At 46.3% G+C, this 25,943-nt stretch overlaps 1 long non-coding RNA gene across 1 annotated transcript in view; it reads left to right on the plus strand.

The window, feature by feature from the left end:
• Positions 1-23,167, plus strand: part of LOC138689433 (uncharacterized) — a 50,258-nt gene extending 27,091 nt beyond the window's left edge. The window contains exon 3 of the long non-coding RNA XR_011328270.1: positions 21,120-23,167. This is a non-coding gene — a long non-coding RNA (uncharacterized lncRNA). The remainder of the gene's footprint in view (positions 1-21,119) is intronic.
• Positions 23,168-25,943: the final 2,776 nt, after the last annotated feature.

Consider the following 25,943-nt stretch of genomic DNA (forward strand, 5'->3'; position numbering starts at 1 on the left):
AGCTATTTATACTGCGCTTATTGCTGTGGTGGGGATAAGCATGGGGTAATGGTAACGCATTAGAGAGCCTTTAAAGCAGAGAGCTGAAAAAAGAAAGATACTGTTGGTTTTTTAATGTGCTAGACTGAGCCTGGCAGGGAATAGCTACCTGTCACAGCACAGGGACTGCTCTGCAGGCACAGCGTCTCCGCAGACCCACGGCCTTCCAGTGGCGCACAGAGTCCCTGAAAAATCACAGTCTGCATCGGAAAAATGCAAATCCCTTCAGGACTGAGCTCCAGGGCTTTAATGGCAGCATGTTTTATTCAGCCTGTTTCTCCTGTGCTGTATGTTGTCCTTTATGTGTTTTCAGTATTTAAAGCCTGTTTATCATGACAGTGTTTCTTCTGGCATTTCCACCCCAAATTTCTCTTTTTCTGTGCCTCTTCATTCCAGAAAAGGTGTGGTTTTGTGCACTGTCCTCCTACAGTTGTGAAATCTCTGGGTGTCTATTAAGATGAAAAGAGTGACAGAAAATTAAATTAGTTTTATTATCTGTGGTAGCAGTGCTAGTGAAAAGGTGAGAGCCATATCTGTTTGGGCTGTGTAGCACAGGTAGAGCCAGAGAGCAGGACATGGCAGCACCTGGATTATTCATTTTGATTTTTTCTTAATTCTATTTTTCCCCTCAATTGATTTGTAAGGAACCATCATTGCCTTTTATTGTAATAAACTAAGCTGTGCAGGAGGTTTCAAATGAAACCATTTAATTTTTTAATCCTCCACTTCCCTCATGAAAAAAACATTCCCCAAACACTATGCATTTGGTGCCAGTAGTGATGGGAAATCAAGGACCATTTTTAAATAGATTCATTTCTCCAGACAGTCCTGCCATTGACAAATCCAGTTAATAATACTACACGATTTTAGAGAACACAGAGAAATGTTATATCTACTCATTCACCTGCAGAATAACTTAACACTGCATGTCAGCATTTAAAGTGGATTCTCTGTAATTAGGCTGCTATAAAACATAAGTATAGTGGTCACAGACAATAAAACCCAAGGAAGTATCTTTGCAGTACGTCTGAGCACAGGCAGTTGTACATGACCATAACAGTTTTTCACGAGAGACTCATACAGAAAAAAGAATAACATGTATGTCTGTATATAAATGTATATACACACAGGCATACGCACACTACAGAGAGTAGGTCTGTCAGTTGCGTTATCACCTCCAGGGAAAATGGAACTTGGGTTTGGGGAAATTTAAAGGCATTTTTTGTAACTGAGGATGATTACATCTACGTCTGTGATCCTGCAAGACACAGGGGTTTCTCTGTCTTCCTCTGTGTTTTCCCTGGAGACTATGTAGGAAAATGAACAAAGCAGAAATGCAGAGATCTGTGGCTGCTCTGGAGACAGAGACAGCATCTTGTACAGCACGGGAGAGGAGAGCCAACACTTCTTTCCGTCAGGACTCCAAAGTTCTTTCATAAAGACAGATACGCTCTGCCAACGCAGAGGACATCCTTTGAGGGCTCTGGAGGCTTTGGAGTCACTCTGGACACTGTTGCTGGCAGGTTGCAGCCCCAGAGAGTTGTTCTGCCACAAGAACAGGGCTGCTTATTCCCTCTGAAACAGAATATCAAGGGGTAGGGAGTCCCAAATGACTGGGGTGTCAGGACTCTTGGGTTATATGGCCAACTGCACAGCCCCACCTGAGTGCTCCAGTTTCTTAGTCCTCTCCTTTGCCACGCAGGGAGGGTGACCGGGCACTCTGGGGACTACAGAAGCAAAGTGCCATATCGGTTGCTTTGGTATCGCTCGGTATCTCCCGGTGCAGAAAGGCTCACAGCCGTGCCCACTGGGGAAGTGTGCCCAAAGTGCTTAACCTTGCTTCAGACAAGTCTAGCTGCAGCTTATCTACAGCGCTCGCGTCTGTCAGCTGCATGTTTAATCACACTGCTCTCTGGAAAGATGAAATATATGGTTGGGCAATAAAAGAAAAGCTGGAAAGAAAGATTTATAATCTTCCCCTTAAGCCTGTCATTCATGTCATTAATATAGATGTGATTTAGGAGGGCAACAACTTTTTCTTCTTTTTTCTTCTTTCTTTTTTTGCTAAAAGCTTTGTGTATGTACCCACAGTCTGACAACCAAATGGGTCTGCCTTTCTTTTTTCCCCTCCAATATGTGGATTGCTTCTAATTCTGTCAGTCAAATGGAGCAGCAGTTTCAGGAGGGGAGTGATTAAGGCTCCCTCAGAATAAAGGACTGCATGCTGCGCCTCTGCTATTCATCAGAGCTGGAGATGGAAGAGCGACTCCGGGCTCCTGAATAACAGGATTTTTTCAAACATACAAAACACACCTTAGAAATACTGTACAAACAAAGCTCAAAATCTCCAAGTGCCGTGCTTATTTTCTGTTTATTTCTTCATGCTTTATTTTCACTTTTCATCCTGTACTCCAGGACCCCACTCAGCCCAGGCGCTCGTGCGGTGCTTGACTGCAGACTCGCTCAGCAAAGCACTTGGCAGTTCCTTAAGTCTGTGCTTAACTCACTAAAATCAAACGGATTTAAGTTTGTGCTTAAAATAAAGCCTTTGTTAAAAGAAACTCTCCCGATTAGAACTGAATGCATGGTTTTGGTCATTTGCGGGGGGCAAAAAATGCAGAGTAGTTGATACTGCAGTGTTTTCCAAACCACTGTCAGGTTACCAAAATATTTGTGTAAGGAAAAAAAAAATATGAAAAAGGTGAAATGTTTTTGAAGTTGTTTCTAAGCAAAACATTGCCGTTTTTTGCAAACTGTCATTTTGCAATTTCTTCCAGCATTATTTAGAAATGTTTAAAAACCACTTATAATGTAAAAAAAAAGCCTTTTTTAATAGTCAAACAATATCTTTTATTTGACTTCAGATATTTTCTCTTTCCTTTTTGACTCCTCAAAGATTTTTGACAAACATTAATTTCAAGTTCCTCTGAAACAGAAACACCGAGTTGTTTTTAGACTAGTATTTATCAGCATTTATTATTATTAATATTTATTCTTAACTACCAGAAAAGACTGTTTCTTTTGTTAAGCTGTTCCCTTAAAAAACAAAATAAAAGCACTGGTGAACATACTGAAGCAGGAACAGTATCTGTGCATCTTTCCCCCCCAGCCCCTTGGGGGTGGCCAGCCCAGGTGTGCTTCTCTCCAACTGCTGGCAACTGTTGGAGGAGCTGCAATATGAGCTTCTTGTGTGCGGTGTGTGAACCCAGGGCTGCATCTCTCCCCAAAGCCACGGAGATGTTTCGGTCTTCGTTTCAGGCTGGGTACCCTGCAGCTTCCCAGCTCCACCTCCAGCAAGCCTCCAACAGCGTTTTCCAAAGAAAAGGGAGAAGAGGGGAGCTAGTTCTGGAAGAAACAAAACCAAAGGAACAAAAAAATAGAGTTGTCTGCATACGTTAGAATGAAAGTGGGAACACGGACTGATTTTTTTGGTTTCAATTCAGTTAAAAGATAAGCCCCATCTCCGTGTCATCAGATACGCTACTGTCATTCAGGGAAGCGAGGAGGTACCAGTCCTGGCAGCAGGGCTGGGAATGGGCTCAGGGCAGAGGAGCAGAGGCATTAGTGCCTTGTTCCGCAGATGGGAAGCCAAATGGCTGTGACTTATCAGGGGAGTCAGGGAGTCTATTGCAGGACTGGTAACTGATCCACAGTCCCCCAAATATCAATCCAGCACCACTGTCATAATACTATCTTCTCCATGCAGTTAGGATAAAAAATATAGATGACTAGAAACTGTACTCCTACATACCAAGCGTATCAAATGGATGGTGGAGGTCCTCAGAGACCAAGCATTTGTTGAAATGCAAGATATTACTTCCTGGTTCCCCACTATGTTTTATGGTGTGGCAAATTTATTATGGAGATAATATTCAATGCCCACACTTAACTGAATTTAAATCCAGGAGAATGTATCCAGGTCAGGTTTTTTTCTCATCACTTTTAATGGCTGCAAACATCCTGCACATGTGAGTGACTGTAACAGCATGTCCGCTGTGTTTGCTAAGGTACAATGGAGTGAACACTTCGGTACAACATGGTAAATGTTTCATGAAAAGAGTATCAAATGGACTGTCTAAAACCCTCAGAGACTGTCTGCTCTGCACTCAAACGCAGGACATTATTTCATGATTCCCTGTGATCCCTTTGGCATTGTAATTCTAAACTGTGCAAAGAGAAGTGGATGAAGGCGGATTACAAATTCTAGTCCATATAAAGAACCTGTAATTATTTGTTAAACTGTTGTGTTTAGTCTCCTGTTCTGCTCTCTCCAGACTGGGCTATGCAGTATTTTCCAGTTTAACTCCCTGACTGTATTACTAGTTTATAAGAACTATGTGTCCCTCCTCCTATTTTCTCACAGGCCCGCAGATAAGATTTCTCCGTCAGATCCCAGGCGATAGCCTGAGCGCGTCTGCAGGCGGAGGATAACTGCCTGTGGGATACAAGCTCCAGTCCCACGCTGTGCTGGTGGGACACTTTTTGACCTGACAGCAGACATTTTTGTGTGAGCATTTTACACGTCTCCAGACATCTTCTCGTACGTTTTTTCTTTTGCTCTTGTTTCCCCTTAGACATGATAGGATTTGTTTTGCTTCAAGATAGAATTTCCTCTAAATGCAAGAAAGTATCTGCTTCTCTGTGTGTCCTTCCTTTCTCCGAAAAAGTGTCCCCTGCTTCATCTGGAGATGTGTGTGTGTCTGTCTATACCTATATATATGTATCTATCTATATGTCTATTCTTTCTTATCCTGTTCCACTGTGATTTAAAATAGCAACACTTTGCCAGTCTCTTCTCTCCCACCAGAGACAGGTAGGGTTATTTTGGAAGGTGCGAGGGTTGTTTGTTTTAATTTTTCTTTAAGTCACCAAAATGGTGTTAAATATAATTTTCATGAAATGCTCCAAACCCACTGCGTTTGCCTGGGTGTATTGTTTTTCAGGCTCTCTCCCACCTCTAATCAGCTATGATTCGGCACAGTTGGCAGTCTCTGCTTGGTAAGCAGACTGTCTGAATCACAACTCAGCCCTAGAAAGGATGGTCTTTCTAGGTCAGGGCTAAATATACTGACTATGGGGGTGAGGATGGAAAAGTTCCCATTCCAGCTGCTATCCTGCACTGAGTCTGTGGGGATAAAACTCCCCATCTTGCCGGCACATTGGGAAACTTCATTCACTGGGATCTGCAAGGGGAAGAGGGACAGTCCTACAGTGTTCCTACCCTGGCAGCAGAGGGGTCCCCTGGGGACATGGCATTCACAAGTGATTCAAAGCAGCCTCGCCGTGGCTCTGAGCTGGCCAGAGAAAAGGGGCATCAAAGTAGCCACTGGTCAGCTCGGCATGAACCGGGCTCATGTCTAAACATCGCTCTTCCGTAGGACTCCAAACTTTGGTAGTAGGATCAAGAGGTCTGGGTTCACCTCCTCTCTGTGCCTAGCCAGGCAGGGTGCCCTCCAAATGCACTGGCCTGCAGGATGCTGCTTGTTCTCCAGTAGCTGCCCGTCCTCAGACAGTGAGGGATAGCTACCAGATCTTTTCCTGACCTTAGGGATACTTCCAGGATGGCAAGGACAGCAAGCTCAGGCAACCTTGCTGAGATATGGCTGTGATGTGAAGGGCAGGGCACGGCTGACACTCAGCCATGTTTGGATGAGGATGCCCCAGCTAGTTCATGGAGCACCAAGGTTGGCAGTGTAGGGAGAGGCAAGTGCTTTCTTCAGGGCTGACGTTTGCGTGATGCCTTCAGAAGCACGTCAGCTATGGAAAGAGAGCACTCACAGGATCTCCCTCCAGCATGGTCCAGCTATTCCTCCAGCCCATGGCTGAGACTTGGCAATCTGGCTGGAAAAATTAGAGCACAAATCCACGTGCTGTTTGAAGTCAGTAATGAAACAAACTCCCTTTTCCAGGAGTGGGACTACATTTCCATTGGCCCCTTCCTATTAATTCTTAATACCATCTTTCATTTTTATATAACACACTAGCCTCCTGCAAGAGTTTTCTTTCCTTTTAGATGATGAAGCTTCAAGATTGTTACAGTTGCTAGAGGCAACTATTCTGCAAAATCTTTTTATAAAATGTATTTATCTAATTAAAAATCTTTTAACAGCACTGTGCCTGTAGGATCAAATATCTCATTTATACCGTGCAAGGCTGGGGCAAGTATTTGCTGCTTCTGTAGAACCACAGCTAAACAGGGACTGGAGGGGCCTAAAATGGCTGCTCCAACTCAGCTGATCCTAATGCACCTTTTCCAATAAAAAAGTGGGATCTGAGATCTCTCTGGTTTATTATTGGAAGAAAAGTAATGGGGAGGGGGGAGGAGTAAGCTTATAATGGAGTCAATTCAATGTAGTTGGCAACAAGAGTAGAACAGCCTTACATCAGTGACATTTTCCAGTGAAACAAACCTGTTGTACAGAGAACAATTTTTAATTAACTATGTATCTCATGTGTTGAGGAACGTGAGCAAACTTCTTTATGACTTTACTTTTGGCTGCAAAGTATATCCCAGTTTTTATTCTCCAAAAATAGATTCATGAGGTGAGTGGCAGGGAAGAGAGGGTTTCTAAATATGCATGTGAAACTCGGTACAAAGCAACTTTGCAAGGCCTTTATTGATTTTTTTATCTGCTTCTTTTACATGATGTAAAGCACAGTGTATTAAACATTAAATGGTACTCAAAGAATCTTAAGAAGATGAGGCATGGTTGAAGTTAGTATGCAGTTTGGAGAAATGAAATACTTGATGCTCAGCCTTGACGAGAAAGAGCCTGGGCTTCTCAAGATGGTGGCCAACATGGCCCCATCAAACCTGCCTTGGCATCTCTCGTGACTCGAGGGATCGGCCCAGGAGCTGCCGGTGGCCCAGGGTGGACATCCCTCTGCTCTGCTCTCCCGTCCCCACTGCCAGGGCAGGGCAGCAGGCAGCCTGCTGCACAGCCCGCTCCTAACTCCGACATAACGAAGGGTGAAAAGCGTTTTCTTTCTGGTGGCATTAACCTGTCCATGTGTTTGGCTCTTCTCCAATGGGGCAAGAATGCTGCCTGGTAAAATGTGGGGGACAAAGCTCAGATGGGGTGCCACAGGAGGTGACTGTTTTCAGTTATTGGGTTGGTGCGAGCGACTTGTCATGTTTGAAAATTCAGGGGAGAAATCAGGAAGAAACTCGAGTGTCTGTGCCACAGCAAGGTTTCTGCTGCAATGTAGGAGCCACACTGAAGGCTCCTATATATATATAGGATAATGTCTGGAGATGTTTCTCCAGGAACCGAAGCTACCGAATCACAAAATGAAACACTTTCTCTGTGTTTTTTTTAACCTATCCCAGCAAAATAACTTCTGCTCTTAATTAACTTACCCAATCAACACCAGAAAGCAATCATTGCTAGCTATTGGCATGTCTGGTTTGGCTGCGTTTCTCCATGTTGCTGAAGATGTGCACAGAGCTTTGCAAGCAAGAACAAGGCAGAAGCTTGCACTGGCTACAATCTGAACTAGTGTGCAGACAAAAAAACAGTGAAGGAGTTTAAAAAAGCACATGAGCATCTCTTTGGCTTTGCACATCTTTTGACATTCCAGGAACATTGTTCAAAATACAGATTGCACTTAGGGCCACAAAAGGAGGTTGATGATTTCCAGTCAAGCTGAAAAAATGAGTGTTTCATAGAGAGTTGAAAAGGAATTAAAAAGAACTATCTATAAACCAATTGGTTTCATGTCTGGTCCTGAGGCTCACCAGAGCTCAGGTATTTGTCTCAGTGGGGTTCCCTGCTTGGCCTGCACCCCCCCACTGCTACTCCCACTAATGTGTATAGATTAGAGCTGCGTTGCAGATGTAGTAATGGCATGTTGAACAGCATAGATCATAGGGCAGCTGAATTTGTATGCTTTAGCACAAATTAGATTGCATTTCTAAAATCCTAATAAGCATAAAGATGGATCCAGAGGGATTGTTACAAACCAAACCAGAATAATAAACTCATCCAGAATTTACCTAATGGACAAAAGGAGAGACGGTTCTCAAATAATGGGCACATCAAATGAACCAAAGAGCATCTCAGTAAGAAGAAATACGATCCTGTTCTGGGATGCTGGGGCCTGCAGTGGGACATGGAGGAACTGTGCAAATTGTAGCTGTGTTGGAGAGAGATGCCGATGAGTGGGTAGCAGACTCTCGCTCTTACATACAAGAGTCAAGGAAGTACTTTATGTATGGATGAATAATTGCTTTTATGAGGCCAAGTCCTTCATTGAAGCGAATGGAAAATTTGTCATTGACTTCAATGGGATCAGCACTAGACCCATAACAAGAAAATAATAATGGTCTTGTCTACGATACAAAGCCAAAAGACCCCCAACCCAACAACAAAAAAAGAGCCAGCGTTCACAGCAGCCAAGAGACTTCTGCATGGATCTAGGAACACTGTACTTGGTGAATCATTTCGCTGTTAGATAGAGCATTTGTTCTGTTCCTGATTTATCTCCAAGCAAATTTAGACGACTCAAAATTGATTTGCTTGTTATAATTTTTCAATGCCTATGGGCAAACTCCTGGCTTCTGCTGTTTCCTATTGTTATTCCTGCTGAGCAATTGGTTGCCTGTCTCACATGGGTCTGCTCTTCCTCCCTGCCTGAGTGATGCAACGTTATAAACAGAGGGCTGGTAAAAATCACAGCTACCCATATTTCACAGAGGTGGGTTGGCATGGCTCAGAAGTGCTCTGTTACACTATCCGTTACATGGTTAGCCCCCAAATTCAGAGATTTTTAGAGTAATTTCAAAGCACCTGTTCTTTAAATGAACTGGGTGCACATGTTAACAGGCGATAAGGAAAAGCAAAGCACATAAGGCAGCAGCTAGGAAGACCTTAAAAGGCTTTCCCTGGGAGAACCATTGAATCGGGAACCTGCAAATCTCCATTAATGAAAATTATTTTGCTGATACAGGTTTTTCACAAGAATTTGATTGGGTTGGCTTGGTATTTAGGAGGAAGGGACCTAAAGAACATTACTGGAAGTGATCCTAGGGAGCCTGCTGAGTCTTAAGGCAATACCAGCCCAGTGTCCGCACATCTTATGGACACTGCTACAGCTCCTCTAGCTATTTTCTGGGTGGGATTCAAGCAGTAGCCTGGAGGGGATTTCACAGACCTCTGGCCTTTTCTGTTGAAGCTGCTACTTACCCAGGATCCTGTCCAAATTTTATTTAGATATTCCTATTTGGCCTCCCTGCCTACAAATTTAATTACATTTGGCTACTCTGCGTCCCATCCAGTCCAGTTTTGTGCTTCACTGTGTGCTCTTCAACACTGAGAATTCATTACCTACAGGGGTACAGAATGATCCTTTAGCCTTTATCACCTTCAGTTCCTCTGAAGTTCTGGGGGGTTACACCCCTGCCTATCCCAGAAAACCTTTCACAGGAGATGTCCCATCGCAGGAGCAGATCCCCTGTTATTAACCAGAGTAAGAAGCTCTGTTCAACTGCACGGCCTGCAAGAGTAGCCCAGGCTTAGCTTAGCTTTGTTACGTACAAGTAAGATGCCGTTTCTAACTCACACAAGTAACATACAGGTTTGTCTTACGTCAGACTAAGCAGCCCATCTGATGTTGGGTTTAGCAGTAAGCCATCGTGCCTTTATCGGGATCCTTTGTTCTTGCAGTACCTTATATCAAAGACATTTTTTGGAAATGCTAAGAATTTGCATGATATTAAAATGCATGTTCCGTTGGGCTTTCCAGTTAATTCTTTCTTGCTTTTTTTTCCTTTTTTTTAACAAATAGGGTTCAGTTTTACCATTGTTCAATTTTTTTCTTTTATTTAAGCAAAATTTTCAGCCATTCAGTGCCTCTGTTGAGATTTTTTTTCTTTCATTACTTTATGGCAGATGAAAGTTAAGAGGTCCAATTACTAACATTTTATGATAGCACAGAATATTATTAAAGCACTTAAGAGGTTATTAACACCTTTTATGTACCTCATTATTTAAAAGCCTGCCATATTTAATCATTTTAGCACCATTAAATTGGCATTAACAACAACCCTATGACTTACACTCAGAAATGTCACCATTTGACAACACTAATGCAATAAAACATCTCACAGAAACGTGGAGGCACCAGGTGAACTATAATGCTTCGCAAAAAATTGGGCTTCTTCGTGGCTTTCAACCACAGAGACCTGCAAGGAATGCCACGGGGGTCCCCACCTCACCCTGCAGGCAGTGCCTGCTGCCGGAGAACCGGGAGGGAGCTGGTGCAATGCATTTGGCAGGAAAGCTGGGTTTGGTATAGGACCATCTGCAGCGAGCGAGGAACAAGGCACTGACTGGGATTTCCATGTGCAGAGAAGCAGGAGCTAATCCTAATTCAGTCCTCTGTGGTGTCCGAGCGCAGGTGAAGCTCACAGGTCTTTCTGGTGCAGTCTGAGTCCTGGGAACCCTTTTGTCTCCCAGTGGGTGCCCTGATGATGGATGAGTAACTCTGATAGATAAGCAAGGGAACAGTAGCAAAGCCCTTCATTCCCTGTCCTGCTGGGTCCCCTTGTTGGAGCAGTTACACATGTACTACTCCCTCTTGTAAAGTTGTAGAATTATTTCTCCTGTGACTCTCCTCTTGGGCCCCTTTCCTTTCTTTTTTTTTCCTCACTCCACTTTGCTGTGGAGGGCTGAGGCTGACATACAATCTGGTGGTTAGCAATTACACACTATCAGCCTCTACCCGTTGATTATCAAGGACAAAAAACAACAGCCGTGCAGTGGCTAAGTGGAACATCATGTTAATCAAGTCAGAAATATTATTTTTACAGCCTCCTGATTATTTCTAACAACCTGCTAAAAGCCAGTGGGACTGGGTGGGTCGGAAAAGCTCTGGCGACATTGGGAGCGTTCCAGCCCCTGCTTTTCAGCTCGCAAGCTGAAACTCCAGGAGCAAGATTCAATTCATATGGGACTTTTTCCCAGCAAAATATGGGACGAATTGTGTTTTCTCTTTAAGGCTTACAAACAAATCCCTTTCCCATAATCATTATTTTCCTAGATGAGCGTTACTAATACATTTTGGCATTTTAAAGCACATCCTTGAATTTACTCTGGCAACGGCTATACAGCTGAACACAGAATCAGGCAAATCTATTCCATTACTTATCTGCCCAGACTTCAGTAGCATTCCCTTTCTTTGTGATTGTCTAACAGAAAAAAATGGAAAAGGTCCCAAAAGCCTCAAGTTTGGAGCCATAAAAGGCCTCCCGAGATGGTTTTCAGATACTGGCACTCAGACAAGTGACTGTGTCAAAAACCCCAACAGGTCTATGTACAAAACATATCAGTCCCATCTGCTGGAAGGATGCCACCACCACTATCAGTATATTAGTTCAGCCATTTGGGGAGAATAAATGTCAGTATTTGTAACTCAGAAGGGTCAGGGCATTCTACTGTTAATGAGGCTGCCTGTCCACAGCCAAATCCCCCCTGTGTACGTGATCTGCAGGTGCTTCCCTATTTCCATTGTCCTTGGAGAGGTGGATTAATATTCCAGCCCAGCCATGCTTGGGTTTGTTTTACTGTTTATATTACATCTATATCTGCAGCAGTTAAATGCTAGTAGGTCTTCAGTCTGTTAAACAAATTATGGGAGCCTTTACACGTCACGTGCTGGGCTTTATCCCCCACAGCCAGCACGCAGATCGCTCAGGTGCGAGCGAAGTGAATAAGGCTTCTTGCCAATCCCCTTCCTCCAGCAGAGCCAACTCCCTTGTTATCTGGAAAGGCGGGGGGTTAATTAGCATGTATTACTGTAGGGTTTAACAGCAGTGCCCTGGCCCTGGGGATAGAGCCGTGTCTTGTTTTCTCCTCCAGGTCTAGTTCCTATTTCCCCAGGTGCCTCCAATCCCTCTGGAGTTCCCAGCCCCTCCTTCCTGCAGCTCTCCCACCTTTTTTAAGACTTTTTTTTTTTTTTTTGGTTGTTGTAGCACCCTTCATTAGAAGACTCCTGCTAATAAATGGGCTGAAGCAAGAGAGGGGTGTAAGGTTACTTCATTTTTCAAAACAGCTTAGCAGCGTGTGCAAATTTTACTGAGATTTGAGCTCTTAATTAATTTGGCTCTTTTGAGATATGTCCCTTTGCACAGCCAAGGGGTTTCTTGAGCCTCCCACCGTGCTGGGTTTGCCATGACCTTCTCCCCCTCTGCCTGCTCTGCCGTGGTGTTGTGTCCTTGGGATCTGGGCTGTGGGGTGCGTACCTGCTGTGCTCGCTGCAGGACCCTGGGGAGAAGGAAAGCTGTGGCTGCCTGTGTGTCTGATGCCTCCCTGCCATGACTGCCCTCGCCATGTGCTTGTGCCAGCCGAGGTGGATGGCGAGACGAATGTCTCTGCGGGGTCAGGAGCAGCTCTTGCTTGCCAGCTTGGGCAGCGTGTCTGTGATGCTTGTGCAATGGCTTTAGCGGCAAAGTGAGTGATCAAAGGAGGTGAGGACTGGGCACCAAGGGGAGGGAGACCAGAGGAGAAGAGCTGCTATATATTTATGTGTATTGTACTATATAATACTATTCTTAAAATGGCAAAGCCCAGATCCTGCCTATGTGAGCAAGTTTTATCTGTTATATCAATACAGTTGCAGCAACATGTAACTGTACTCTATTCAATGCTGTAGAATAGCTCCCATGTGGACTTTCCTTACTAAGTCTTCATTGCCAGAAGAGGTGCGACTTTTATTTTTTTCTTTATGAGCAGATAGCTAATATATGCTAACTATTTTTCTGTAAAATCTAGTGGAGATGAGACTGAAGACCTAAATGCAGTGTTGCTAGGTGAGACTTGCTATGGGCCACTTAGTGTCGCACAAGTGAAATGGTTTAGTCCCTGCGGTTATTTCAGACTTGCTATTGCTCTTTACCTGATGAGTTAACTTAAAGACCCGTCTCAGCATTTGTTCTGCTTGCGTAAATGAACTTCACTGGGACATTCATCCCAGCCTGTGTAGCCAAGCCAGCAGAAGTTTCTAGTTTAGCCTGTCCTTCATCGGTTGAGGGGACCGTCTCCTCAGCAAGCGGAGCTAGGCAATTTGGCTGTGTTTTGCAGAGTATCAGCCCAGGCTGGTGCAAACCCAGGGTCATTTATCATCTTGGTGTATGATGGATGAGGTGATATGAATAGGTGGCTTTGGTCCATTACTGTTGGAACCAACTGATCTCCTTATTGGCAGCCTCAGCAGAAAGTCTGGGAAAGGCTCTTCGTGCCCTGTGGCACCTTCCCCTCCTTGGAGGAAGCCGCTGCCCTTCAGTGGGGACTGTAAGCAATCCGCACAGTGACCCTTGAGATTTTTTCGCCTCTGCTTTCTGGAGCCCTTCCCTACTCTGCCAGGGCTCGGTGGATGCTCCCGATTGCCTGCTGCCAGGCCCAGAAACCGGCTCCCAGGTGACTTCTTGCCCAGGGCCCCCAGGCAGGTGATGCAGATCCCACAGCTTCTTTCCAGTCGGAGATTTGCATGTCTGCTTAGTGGCTGGTTTGCAGCACTGAGGTATTTGCATTTGTGAGTGCGTCTTTTTTTCTGCCCCAGATCCCACAGCGAGCTTTGCTAAGAACTGCTTCGCCTCACACGCAGCACAGGCGAGGCTGGTTCGCTTGCGTAGCTCACCTGGTGCTCGCTGCAGATTCGGCATTTCGAGTTAAAGTTAGCCCTGGCTTTTAAGGTCTATTCCAACCCATTTAACTCCTGAGCTTTTTTGTGAAAAACAAGATGGGAAATATAAAAGCTTACATCAGCTCCTGTAACTCGCAAAGTAAATGGGACAGCTACAATAAATTTACAGTCAGAAAAAGAAGAGCTGTGCTGTATAAACTCTCACTTCATTCAAAGATAGTTTATTATCAAAGGCTAATTTTAGGTGGCAGTTGTTGCTGGGTTTTTTGTGCTGATTTTTTTAATTATTACTAGTTTTTTGTTATACAGCATGATTCTTGAGCAGATACTCAAACAAGCAAGATTGGCTCATCATTCCTCTTTAATTCCACATCATGTCACTTTGGAAGGGAAATGGCTTGGTAAAAGCCAGAGAGTTCAGATATGATGCTGGCAGATCGTTATGAAATATTCACAAGACATTTAGTTTAACTTGGTGCTAATTGAACACTGACAGCACAAGTTACTCCTGCCTGCAGCAATAGTCTATCACGTTTAAGCAAGTGGCATTCCTTCCCCTTTGATGCTCTCCTAGATAGAAGACTGCGAGGGAGCACAGTTAACAACCAGTAAACACTTGGGTGAGCAGCATTAGAGCAGCACTTGTGGTGCAGGGAGAATCCTCCAAAGCTGGTGAGAGTTTACTTGCACAGGGGCTGTGAGAAGACTTCAACTTTCTCTATGAAAATGCTCAGTATTATGTGAGGGGTGAACTGAAATTGATACAGATTTTTTTTTTTTAATATCTTCCTCAGTGAAGACACTTGAAAGCAAGACTATTTGGAGATTAGCTAATGTCACTTTTCTGAAGCCATGGCCCAAAAGCCCTCCTTGCCCTGAGATGAGAGGGATTCCAGGGCAGTTATAGCTATACTGGTGTAACGGTGTATTTTCCTATGGAGAGATGGCCTTATTTACTTCTTTCATTTTTATTTCTATAGCTCAACATACTGTTTGCTGATATTTGTGAATTTGTTTCTTATTTGTCAGTTCAGCTTCCCCGTGGACATTTAATAACAGGAATTTTCCTACCATTTTAATTGTCTCTTATTCCAGAGCCAAGCAGAGTTTGAAACAGAGTATTAATGCCATCATTTTAGTCATCAGACATGATGTGTGGTCTAAATAGCTTGGATCAAAACTCAGTACCCAGCTTTGCCTGAAACCCTCTGCCCATCTGTGGTTTAGATGCAGTCATCTGCCTTGGGTGCCTCAGTTTCCCAGCTATGGAGAAAGGCCAAGTTGTTAATCAAGGACTTTTCTCATCTTCCCATTTGGAGGAGTTTGCTCCAGGCTTCTCCTGTGTGGTTAGCACAAGGGGTGCGCAGTGGGAGTGTGCTGACTCGGTGGGGGACCTTGCTCCCCTCTTTGCACTGCAGTCCGTGCCAGCCACATTTTGTCGCTCTCGGTGTAGGTGAAGGACTAAGTGACTTCTACTTGTAGCAACATGTTAAAAAAGTGACGCAGAATATTTTTAATCCACCGGGGGAAATGTCCCCATCTGACCAATTCACCTAGCCCAGGGAGTTAAACTGGAGATGGGAGTCACATACGAGAAGGCATTAATGAAAGTAATCAAATATTGAGGTGACAGGGACTTAGATTACAGGAGTTCATCTAGCAAATGGTGTGGTGACTCTGAGCTCTGCCATGAGCACTTGCTGGATGTAGAAAAGCAGACAGTAGTGCAACCACCATGACTGATCAAAGTAGTAGTAGTACAACAAGTAGTAACCATCTAAAAGCTCCAGCAGCTCGAAGGAGTGAAGAACCATTGTTCAGTGCTTGTACAAAAGCAGGGAAAATGGGCATCGCCTTCCCTGTAGTCCTGATGGGAACCTACAGATGGGTCTAAACAGCCAAGGAAGACAAGTTAAAATGTGAGTAACATTGCACAGGCAGTAGTCGCAGCACACACTGGTGCTGAGGGTTTGGTTTTCCCTTTTATATAGGAAACATTGGAAAAGGGGAGTGTTAAGAAAGGATTTAATGGAGCTAGCTGTAACTTCTTTGAAGCCTGGGGTAGGGTGGAGGGTGAAGGACAGTTTCTGAGCTGGGCAGATTGGAAGCAGCAGCTGCTGACTTACCTTTGGGGTGATCCCCATTTCACTCACCTCTAGCACCAGGACTGGCACTGGAGGCGAGTGAAATGGGGATCACCCCAAAGGTGCTTCTGTCTGAGGAGTGGGCACCCAGCTGGCATTGCAGAGACAGGTGACCAGGTAAATATAAGCAACTGAGAAAAAGATCTTTTCAGTAGCAGAAGATCTTTTCAGCCCAAGCAGAATCTGGATATAAGGTCATAGCTGAGCTGAAAGCTATAGAAACTGAGCTTCTCTGCCTTAGAGTTTTATGCGAGTTGGCTAATTGCTGTAGATAGCAATCTGCCGTAAAAACACACCTTGCTTTCAACAAAGACCTGTTCTTAAACATATTTTCAAAAGCCAAGGATGCAATACTGGACTAAGAGCTCCCAGACTTCCTTGCCATGAATACCCCACTCTTGGATTGATGACTATCGCCCTGCCAGTAATACTGCCCTTGGGAGGGCTGAATAAACTTACAGTCCCCCTGTGTCTGTATAAACCATCCTCACCAGAAGAAGCGGAGGGAGGGACATGAAATGTCCTATCCTCCACAGAGTCATGCTCCAACTGGCTTCCATAAGCATTGCTCTTCAGGAGGGAAAATAAATGAGGCTTTCAGAATTGTTTTACTTGATTCATTTCATTCTGGGCTACAGCAAGACAAATAGACAGTGGGAGGACTTCACCGATAAAGTATTTTTTTTTCCAAAGCAGAGAATACCAGAAGATAACACAACAGCAAATTACTGCATATTTTAAACCCTTGTAGCTAAACATTCCCTTTTGGGGCTGCGCCAGGTATCTCGTGGTGCCAGTGAAAATGGAATACAGATGTTCACTTGTTTGGATGGAGACACTGCAATAATTCATGCCTGCTACAAATGATGGGATGCCTCATGCTCACAAAAGTATACCCTGATCTTTTTTCAATAATAAGAAAATATATTCTTTGTACCTATATTAAGGAAAATAAGGCCTATAAAAACTGTGAAGTGTGTTTTTTCAGTTTCCAAAATGTAACTTCTGTTGTAGTGACATAGGTAAAAGTGCTGGTAAAAGTGCTACTGCCACGATACCAACCCAAGGGTGTCATCACTCAGAGGGGAGTGAATCTGTGCCTAGGACAAGTTTATGGAGTGTTAAATACCTGCTGCTAAATGTGTATGAACAGAGGACCTGAGCTCGCAGAACAGTGGAGGTTTAGGGTGTTGTGTCTGAGACTTTTTTTTTTTTTCCAACTTTAGCTTTGAATACTTGCTTTTTTTTGTAAGATGAATTTAGGTGTTTTTAAAATGTTACCTCTGAGTTTGAACTCATTTGTGGTGAAAATAGTCTCATTGAAGTCCATGGTAACAGTGTTCAGGAATATCATCTGTCCATTTTAATGGACATTATGGAAATGGGAGCTGTATACCTCCAAAATACATAGGGATGGGATAGGGAGAAAGAAGAGCTGAGCCCATCACGCTGCAACATAACAGCAGGGCTGACACTCACCTTCTGCTTTTTCATGTGTAGCAGATAACTGCAAAACTGGCATCTGCCAAAAGAATTTGTTAGCATACCTGAATACTTGCACCGCTGGTTTCCCCCTGTTGTGCTCCTGTCAGGAGAGGTACAAACAGGTTCACACCTGCTGTATAGCTTCAGGTTGAAGGAATGCATGTGCAAATTTGGCAGGTAGAAATTGCACTCTTTAAATTAGACTCTACTTTTTGAAATTGGAGCTGCTTTCCCTGCCTGCTGTTCTATTTTTCACTTTCTTCTTGCAATGCCCATATTAAAATGAAGATTTTTTTTAAAAAAAATTTTTTTTTTTTTTAATCTTCTTAGTTCATTTTCATGGTGGAGCTGTAACTGAATCCAAATTCACACTTCTGGGAATCCAGCACCAATGTTGTATGAAGGTTTTAAAGGTGTGCACAGTTTTTTCTCTCGCTCCCCCGAATTTTACTTTCTCAGTAATTTTTATGAAGTGGGTTTGGGCTTGACACAGCTGGCACAGTTTGGGATGTAATGACTTATTCTTCTGGTTTGTTTGGGAGGCGTTTAACCATTTGCTCACCTTTCTCAAGTTGTATGTTGACTTTTAGCTGAAAAATCTCATTTTGAAACAAAAAAATCCTGAAAATCTTTTGATTCAGTAGCACTTAAATGCCGTGCTTTATTTCCCTAATTTTTTTTTTTCAACTGTCTTTCTTGGCTTAAACCACTCACCAGATTTTTTTCCAATTTAATGAAAAGTTTTGGCATTCTGAGATGGCATCTTTTGCAGGACTAGCTGTTAACTGATTGTTTTTTCCCTGATACTGTTTACTACATTGCATTTTTCACACCAGTGCAGACCATGGACAACCCCAGCTAGCCCTATATATTAGGGCAGTGATTTTTCAGTCCTCATCAATATGCAAACCATTCAAAACTTTCCAGGGGTAATGTGGGTCCCTGGATAGCAAATTACAGGCTGCTAACAGCTGAATACCTTTTCTCATATCTCTGTGGACTCCTTGAACTCCCCAGGCCCCTTGAAGTTCATGGAGCACAGCTAAAAACTACTTCAGGTTCACTCCCATTTGCTCATACAATGTAGTAGTTTAGCAAATACACGCTGCCCCACTGGTATTTCTTCAGTGGAGCTAGTCTCAGCCAGAAATAAAGGCAGGGTCTATTTTTTTTCTTCTGTAAGTATGTTCAAAACATGAATTTCCATGAGTTTCCAACATAAGACCTATATCTGCATGGTAAGTAGAGTCACTTTCACTTGCAAATGAGGTTGGATCTGCTAAAAAATCTGCTAATTTGCAATAAAAATAGCATCCATCTTTGCTCTGCAAATATAGCCTCTTTGAAAACTGTCCCATTTTCAGAACTGTAGCAGCTTGTAGGAGGGGAGAAAGGGGAAGGAGGAAATACCTTGTATTTGAAGTCACTTCGTATTTCTCCAGGACTATTTCACACACCTTTAGTCATTATGTTGTGTTTTGTGTTGTCACATTAATTTTCGCAGCAACAGACTGATATAAACAGTGTGACTGCACTGCAGAAGCAAGGGAAGCTGGATTGATTGGGAGGGAGAAGGATTTGTTCAGACATAAATATCTCCTGCCATATTGAGGGGAGTTTAAAAAAAAAAAAAATGGCCAGCCAAGAAATTGCTTTTTTGTAGGAACGTTCTGTTTCTCTCTTTTTCTTTTTTCTTTTTTTTTTTTTTTTTTTTTTCCTTTTTAATGCGTACTTCAGTGTGAAAGACCAAGAACCAGGGGGAACCAAGTGGCTACTTAATGAGTCTGGGATGCTGAATGCAGCTGCTCTTTCAGGTGGGTGAAACTGCAAGGCACGGAAGACAAGGAAGGTGAACATGTATGCAGAAGATGGTATTAAATAAGGAGGCCTGGTCATGTAAGGTCTTGTTGGGGAAACCGCTGACTTTCTTGCAGGTTAAATGCTTGAAGGAATTGCAGAGTCAGGCTCTGAGAAAATGAGGGCATACACCAAAAAATCAGTACCTCAGCACACAAACAGGTGAAAATACCAGGTGCAGAGAGGAAAACGAGTGCAATGCCTTCTATCCCAATCTTCCTGCACCCAGTGAAGGATGCAGAGATTGCATAGAGAAGAGCAGGTATTGTTGTACCTATAGAGCAATGCCTACCCGGCCATCACTTTTATCCCCTATGTATTGGGTTGCTATATGCATGTCTCTAAGGCTCCAGACTTTCAGAAACCTCCTATAAGGGCAGGATGCGGTGGATTTCTTGCTATGTAGTTTCCCATCTCACCTGTTGGTGATGTTTCCTATGAGGAACTTGGTGCTCTGTGGACTAGGAAGTGTATGGCATCAGTCTAGGATTTCAGAGTAGTGTAGAAAGTGTCAGTAGCATCTTCTAAGTTTACGTTTGTAGGACTGAGCCCTTCCCTGTTCTAGTACTCATATCTGCCTGGCTTGGCAATGCTGCTTTTGGCCTGCCGTGGCCAGTGTGATGACATTCAATGCAGGCTGGAAACGTTCCCTCTGCTCCCATGGCTTTTCTTTTAAGGGAGGAGCTGAGAGATGCCTCAGCTTTGGAGCTGATGATTTGAGTTCTCTGTTGGCATTCGTCACTCCTTGAGTATTTGGGTCTAGAGCTTGTGGACTCGTGTAAGAAAATAAATCCACCTGTAAGGAGGTATGAAGAATAGTCCCGGTATCTGATCACATGTTTTGCTAATAAGGATGGGATGGGTTGCAGCTCTAGGAATGCCTTGTTCCTCACGCTTCTCCTGCACTAAGTCCAGCTGTGATGGGTCACACCGTGCTTTGCACAGCGTCTGAGCCTTGAACTGAGGTTTCCACTTGGTATGGCCAAGTTTCTGACACCAGAAGCCTTGGGTGGAAACTTGCTTATGTCTGGATGGTTTGCAGCAGGCAAAGCTCTTAAAAGAAGAACAGCTAATTGCATATTTGTAATGTAGTGGATCTGTAAATTCACCTCTGGCCATGCTCAGCAGCATCTATCCCCAGCCTCTGAAAAGCATGGATCAAGAGGAGCTTTTTGGCCCTTTTCCTCTGAGAAAGAACCACTATTTTCTTCAGTTTGAGCCCATTATTTTTTTTTTTTTTAACAAAAGACCATGAACTGCTCTATACACCAGTTGGAAGCAACGTGATTTGTGTCATGAATACCAATATGCGTTTGACAGTATCCTATAAATTCAGCACGTTTTGAAGAGCGTTAACAAGAGTTGTAGGAGCCATACTTAAATTTTTCCCCTACTTTTTTTCAATTAAAAGAAAAGGAAGCTAGCGCGAGTCTGTATTTGTATCCAAAACAAATATGGCTTGGGTCACGGCAAGACTGCTGCACGCCGTGCTAGACCTGGGTCTACAGCACATTCATTGATTTTTGTCTCCATGAATCACCCTAAAGCTATAGGCAACAAAAGCTGAAGCTATGTAGATGTGATTTCTAGTTCATTTGTTGTTCATTAGAAAGATTTTCTCTCTCTTATTTGTGGCACCCCTGCTGCTGCATGTTCATTAGGAGAATGGAATGTATTCCAAATATTTCCTAGCTCTGGCAGGGCAGATGGTGGAAAGTAATTTTCCAAACTCTTCTGGAAAAGGGGGGAAAAAACACACCCAAATAACCCCAAGTCACCCCCTGCACACCAGAATAATTCGGTATTTGAGTGCAGACGTGCCGTACACTTTCTGTCTCTCTGGTTGTACAGTGCTGTGTGTCGGAGTGGTGGGAAGTGTGTATGAATGGGAATGTATCACATTACATGTGGGATGTTAGCAAGGCTGGGATTTTTTTTTTTTTTTTTCCACAGGAAACTGCAGTTGCAAAGAGCACACAGCAACATGCAGTACCCTAAAAGATGTGTGTGAAGGAGTGAGCGAGATTCATTTCCCTAAATCTTCTGGGCAACCCAATGCCTAAGGGAATCCCAGGGAGGGAGGACAGAGCCTGGGCCACACTCCAGTTTCTCCATCCAGCCCTGCGCAGAGGCATGAGGCGAACTGGAAGCTCCTCAGACACCCTGTCCCCATCCCCTGCCCTTCACCAGCACGGGCAGAAGGATGTCCAAGTGCTCAGACAATGGTGGAGGAAGCAGCTCTGGCTGCGTTTCCCTTCTGCTCCCCGGGGAGTCGGGGGAGCACACAAGCCAGGGCCAGATTTAGCTCTTGGATCCACATGAAACATCTCTGTGCCGACTGCTCCCTTCCTTCGTGCTCAGCCTCTTGTCACGGGAGTGGAAGTCGCGCACACACACACGGGGAACAGAAAAGCCGAGTCAATATGCAGCAGGCAGAGCCGGGAACACAATGCGGGCAAAACAAAGAGCGGGGCTGTATGTGCTGCCTTCCCGTGGCATTCACTTCTCGTGCCTGGAGCCGGTTTCCTCTTTTCATGAGCCTCTTGACCTGCAGATCCCTCTCCTCGGCAGACAGACCCCAAAGCCCCGCGGCTGGATCCTTATGCCTCTTCAGATCAAACCGGCGAAACACTTTGAACACAGAGCCTGAACTGTGTGTTTGCATCGAGGCTTTAAGCTCCTTGGCGCTGGCACCCGGGGTTCCTATTTGTTTTCCAACTCCCGAGGACAGCAATGGTGCTCTCTAAGTCAATACAAACAAACCAAGAGAGGCTCGAGGCAGCGCGGCAGAGCTTACCCCAGCGCCGTCCCCGGGACTCTGGCACCGATTTGGGCTGTCAGCTCAGGCCAGCACCCCCAAAATCTCACACACAGAAATCTGGCAGAACAAGGAACTTCCTCAAAAGAAGGGCATCGGTTGCCCCGTCTGTGCTACCCAGACACCCAGCTTTGGAGGGAGGCACTGTGACAGCTGCTGTAAAAGCCCATCAGATTTTCGAAGCCCGCTCTTAGTGATGGATTTTCAAGCCCCCTCTTTCTCCAGGCACTCTCAGGTTGCAGAGTGCGTGGGTGCAGGTGGAGGTGTTGGGGCCTCTCCCTCAATTCATTTCCACAGCTGGGCCTTTGGGTGCCGATGTGCGCACAAGCGGTCTGCAAGCAGACGTTTGAAAAGGCACTGAGAAAGGGTGGACCCGCCGGGCACAAGGAGGGAGACCTCTCTGAGCCTGCGTTCATCTTTCAGGCAACTCTATCCCGTGGCATCCGACCGTTCTGTAGGCTCAGTTAAGCATTAGTACAGCAGGGCTGTGCACACTGTGCGACGGCTTTGCGGAAGCGGAGTTGTGAAACGGATGCCTTCTGTAGCCGCCGTGACCTTAAAACCCACTGCTCAGTCACCCAGCAGAAAAAAATCGGGAGAATTCCTTCCGAACAGCCGAGTGCTGGTGCCCTTCGGGAGCTGGCTTTTCCTCTTTGGCTAGCCAGAGCTTCCGCCAGCCAGGACTGTCTCACCGCACTGTGTCAGCTGAGATTCAGGAATTTGTCTGAGCTATATCTGATACCTAAAACTGTATTTTTCACAGCCCGACAGAGTTTTAAACTCCTCTCCATCAGCTATGGGCAGTAGCCTTCAGAGAGGAGCAGTGGCTGTAATTGATTCATCAAGACTCCTGTTAATTTGTTTTTGCTCAATTGTTGCAATATATTTGATTCCCGATTATTATGCTCTGGAGTCAAGCTTCCTTTAGGTAATTTACAGTATAGCCTACATATGTGTAAAAAATACACCACCATGGTGTTTTTAATTAAAATGCATACGATAATACCAAAAGGAGAGAGGGGGAGGAAGGGAGGGAACCCAGATTAAGTTTTTAATTGTTTTAATAGTGAGATTTGTTTCAGTGAGAACAGGGCACACCGGTTTCCTTGGAAACATTGGCGATGTATTAGCTGTATAAAATCTAGCATAAAAGATTTGCAAAAGTGAAGCCTTTAGGTTTTAACTGATATTATAACTCTTTTCATTTGGAAAATCGGATTCACACGTGGCCCCTGGAGTCCCCAAAAGGTGTCTTTTTTGTGTTTTCTCTTAAGCCTTAGAATTAGTAATTTCACAGATTATCAGAATCATTGGAAATCTAAAACTGCAATAACAACAACAAAAAAAGCCCTTCAACAATTCAGTATCCCTGATTCATACGATTTAATTGGATGTGCCTCTAAGTTCTCTTTGTGCCAAGCAGTGCCAGGCTCAGGCAAGACTCCACGTGATTGGAGAAAGAAGTGCAAAAATTTGGCTTTTAAACGTTCCAGTAAAACTAGAGATTATTGGTAACGGAGCAGTAGGTGATGTTTTACATCCATCCCATGTTCAGTTATTTTATTGTACACAACAGCGATACCTGGATATACAATACACAACGCACTCTAGCCAGCTTCAAGTTCAGAGAATCGCTGTAGCTGCTGCTAACGATCTGGCCTCACACATGGTCTTCGATGCCTCTATTTTTCCTGGCGTATGTGTTAGGAAAGAGAGTAACCCCCGGAGAGCCTCATCCCCAGAGACAGCGTGTCGGGTTTGGGGCTACAACACCCCAAGGCACCACAGGAGGTCAAATGCGCATTTTAAGGTTGCTCTCATCAGAAGTTAAAACATTCTCTTTTCATGCTTTTTGAAAATCGGGCTCCCAAATTACCAATTTTCTCTCTTTCATGTTAGAAAATAAAGCCTTGTGAGGGAGGATTCAGCTCTCTGCAGCCGAGTGGGATTGAAACAACCAATTTTAATATCTGTGATTCACCTCTGAGCCCAAACTGTGATGATATAGTGCATCTGGGGATCAAATACTGCGGAAACTCTCTCTTTTAAACAAAAGGGGGGAAAAAAAGACTGCAGATAAAGTACCAGATGTAGGATTTTGGACTATCAGAGAAGAGAATGGATGGCTTGGTTTTAGCACGTAAGACTAATCACTCAGTTGAAATCATTTCAGCAGCTGAGTAAATAGACTTACGGAAAAGGCATTTATGGGCGCATTTGTGTTCCAGGATCCTCCCTCTCTCCTAGTCCTCCTGTTTGTTTGTTTTTCTGTCTCTTTGGTGTCGAAGCTCCCCAGTTAACAGGTTTATTAGGTAGCGACGACGACGACGTCAAAGGCGCGGCCCGGCGATCCCCGCGGCCCCTGGCCCGCACCGCGGCCGCGCGCGGGCCGAGCGAAGGGGAGCGCGAGTTCGACAGCCCGTCGGCGAACAATGGGCCCCTCTGCGGCGGCGGGGCCGTTCAGCTGCGCGCCTGGCTCGCCGCCACCCCGCGCCGTGACCGCTCGAGCACACGCTCGGCCTGTACCGCACGCGCGCACCCGTCTCCTCCCGCTCCGCTGTGAGGCCCGTGGGCAGCCCCCAGCTCCCTGCCCACGGGCTTCTCCCAGCAAGGCAGCCACGGGGCCCGTCCCAGGCGGTGTTTTCCAAGGTGTCACGGAGAGGCACTCCGAGGGTATAACATAACCGAGGCCTGGAGGAAAAGCGAGTTCAAGGGCACCGTCCTGGCCGCGCAGCAGCCTCTGCCAGCCGGGTGCAGGCAGCGTCCCGGCCGTCTGCCCTTCCCACGGCCGGGCACGGCGGCTCTGCCCGGCCCACGGTCACCCCCTCGGGAGTTCCCCGAGAGACGCCGCTGTGCGGTAGCGCCTAACTGCGTGCTGGGGACGCGTAAGCCGGCTTCGCGAACCCGTGCGGGAAGCGCTGCAAGCGCCGGGGGTGCAGGGACGGGCACCCCACGCAGAACTCGCGCCCTTCTCCCCAGCCCTGCAGCTCCTGGCCGTTCCGACGGCCCCCGTGTGGCCCGGACCCGGACCCGAGCACCCCGGCCGGGGCCCCGGGGTCGGGCCCGCCGCTCCCTCTGGGGGGCGGCGGGGGTGCGGGGCGCGGGCGCGCGCGCGCCGCCCCCGGCCCTGGCTCTTTAAGGCGGCGGCGCGGGAAGGCGCGAGCTGCGCCTTTGTCACGGCACCGGGTCACCGCGCGGTCACGGCCCCGCCCCACGTGGATTAGAGCCCGCATGGCCCGGCGAGCCCCGCCCTCCCTCCGCTGACTGGCTGCCTTGCGCCCCGGCGGCCGGGTCGCCCCGCTTCTGATTGGCTGAGCGCGCGCGTCATTTACATGCGGTGGGCGGGGGAACGCCTGCCCGTGACACCGGCCGCCGTCTGGGGCCGCCCCCGCGGCGTCGCGGCGGGAGTTAAAGGGGCAGAGCCCCGCCGGGCCGGGCCGGTTCTTCGATGGGAGCCCCGAGGGGGCATTGCTGGGGAGAGGCCCTGCGCCCGGTCCCGGCCCGCGGGGGTTCGCCGTGCCCCGGCCCCCCCCCCCCCCCCCCGTGGCGGGCCCGGCTGGGCGGCGTGAAGGCGTTCGGCTGGGCGTGAGGCGCAGGGCCAGGGCGGGGGTGTCGCAGCGGGGGGGGCTCAAACCGGCGCCCGTGCGATGAACCCCTCGTGGGCACCCCACGGCCCACCCGGGTGGAGCGGGGAGGAGGTGCGAGGGCTCGCCCTTGAGCTGGGCGCCGAATGGCGTTTCGGGCCAGGGGCGTCTTCGGAGCCTCCATCTCCAGGTCTCCCCTCCGTGTGGCCGCCACGCAGGGGCTCCGTGGGGCGATTCCCGATCGGGTCGGGGCGTCGGGCTGTGGTGGCTGCGGAGCGATCGCAGCGGTCGTGTCTGACGGGGGGCGAAGGGCACGGGCGGCCGAGCGGTACCGGAGCTCTGGGCCGTTCGTGTGCGCCGAGGCAGAAGAACGCA

Source organism: Haliaeetus albicilla, chromosome 2 (genome assembly GCF_947461875.1).
Source record: "Haliaeetus albicilla chromosome 2, bHalAlb1.1, whole genome shotgun sequence".
Classification (NCBI taxonomy): Eukaryota; Metazoa; Chordata; class Aves; order Accipitriformes; family Accipitridae; genus Haliaeetus; species Haliaeetus albicilla.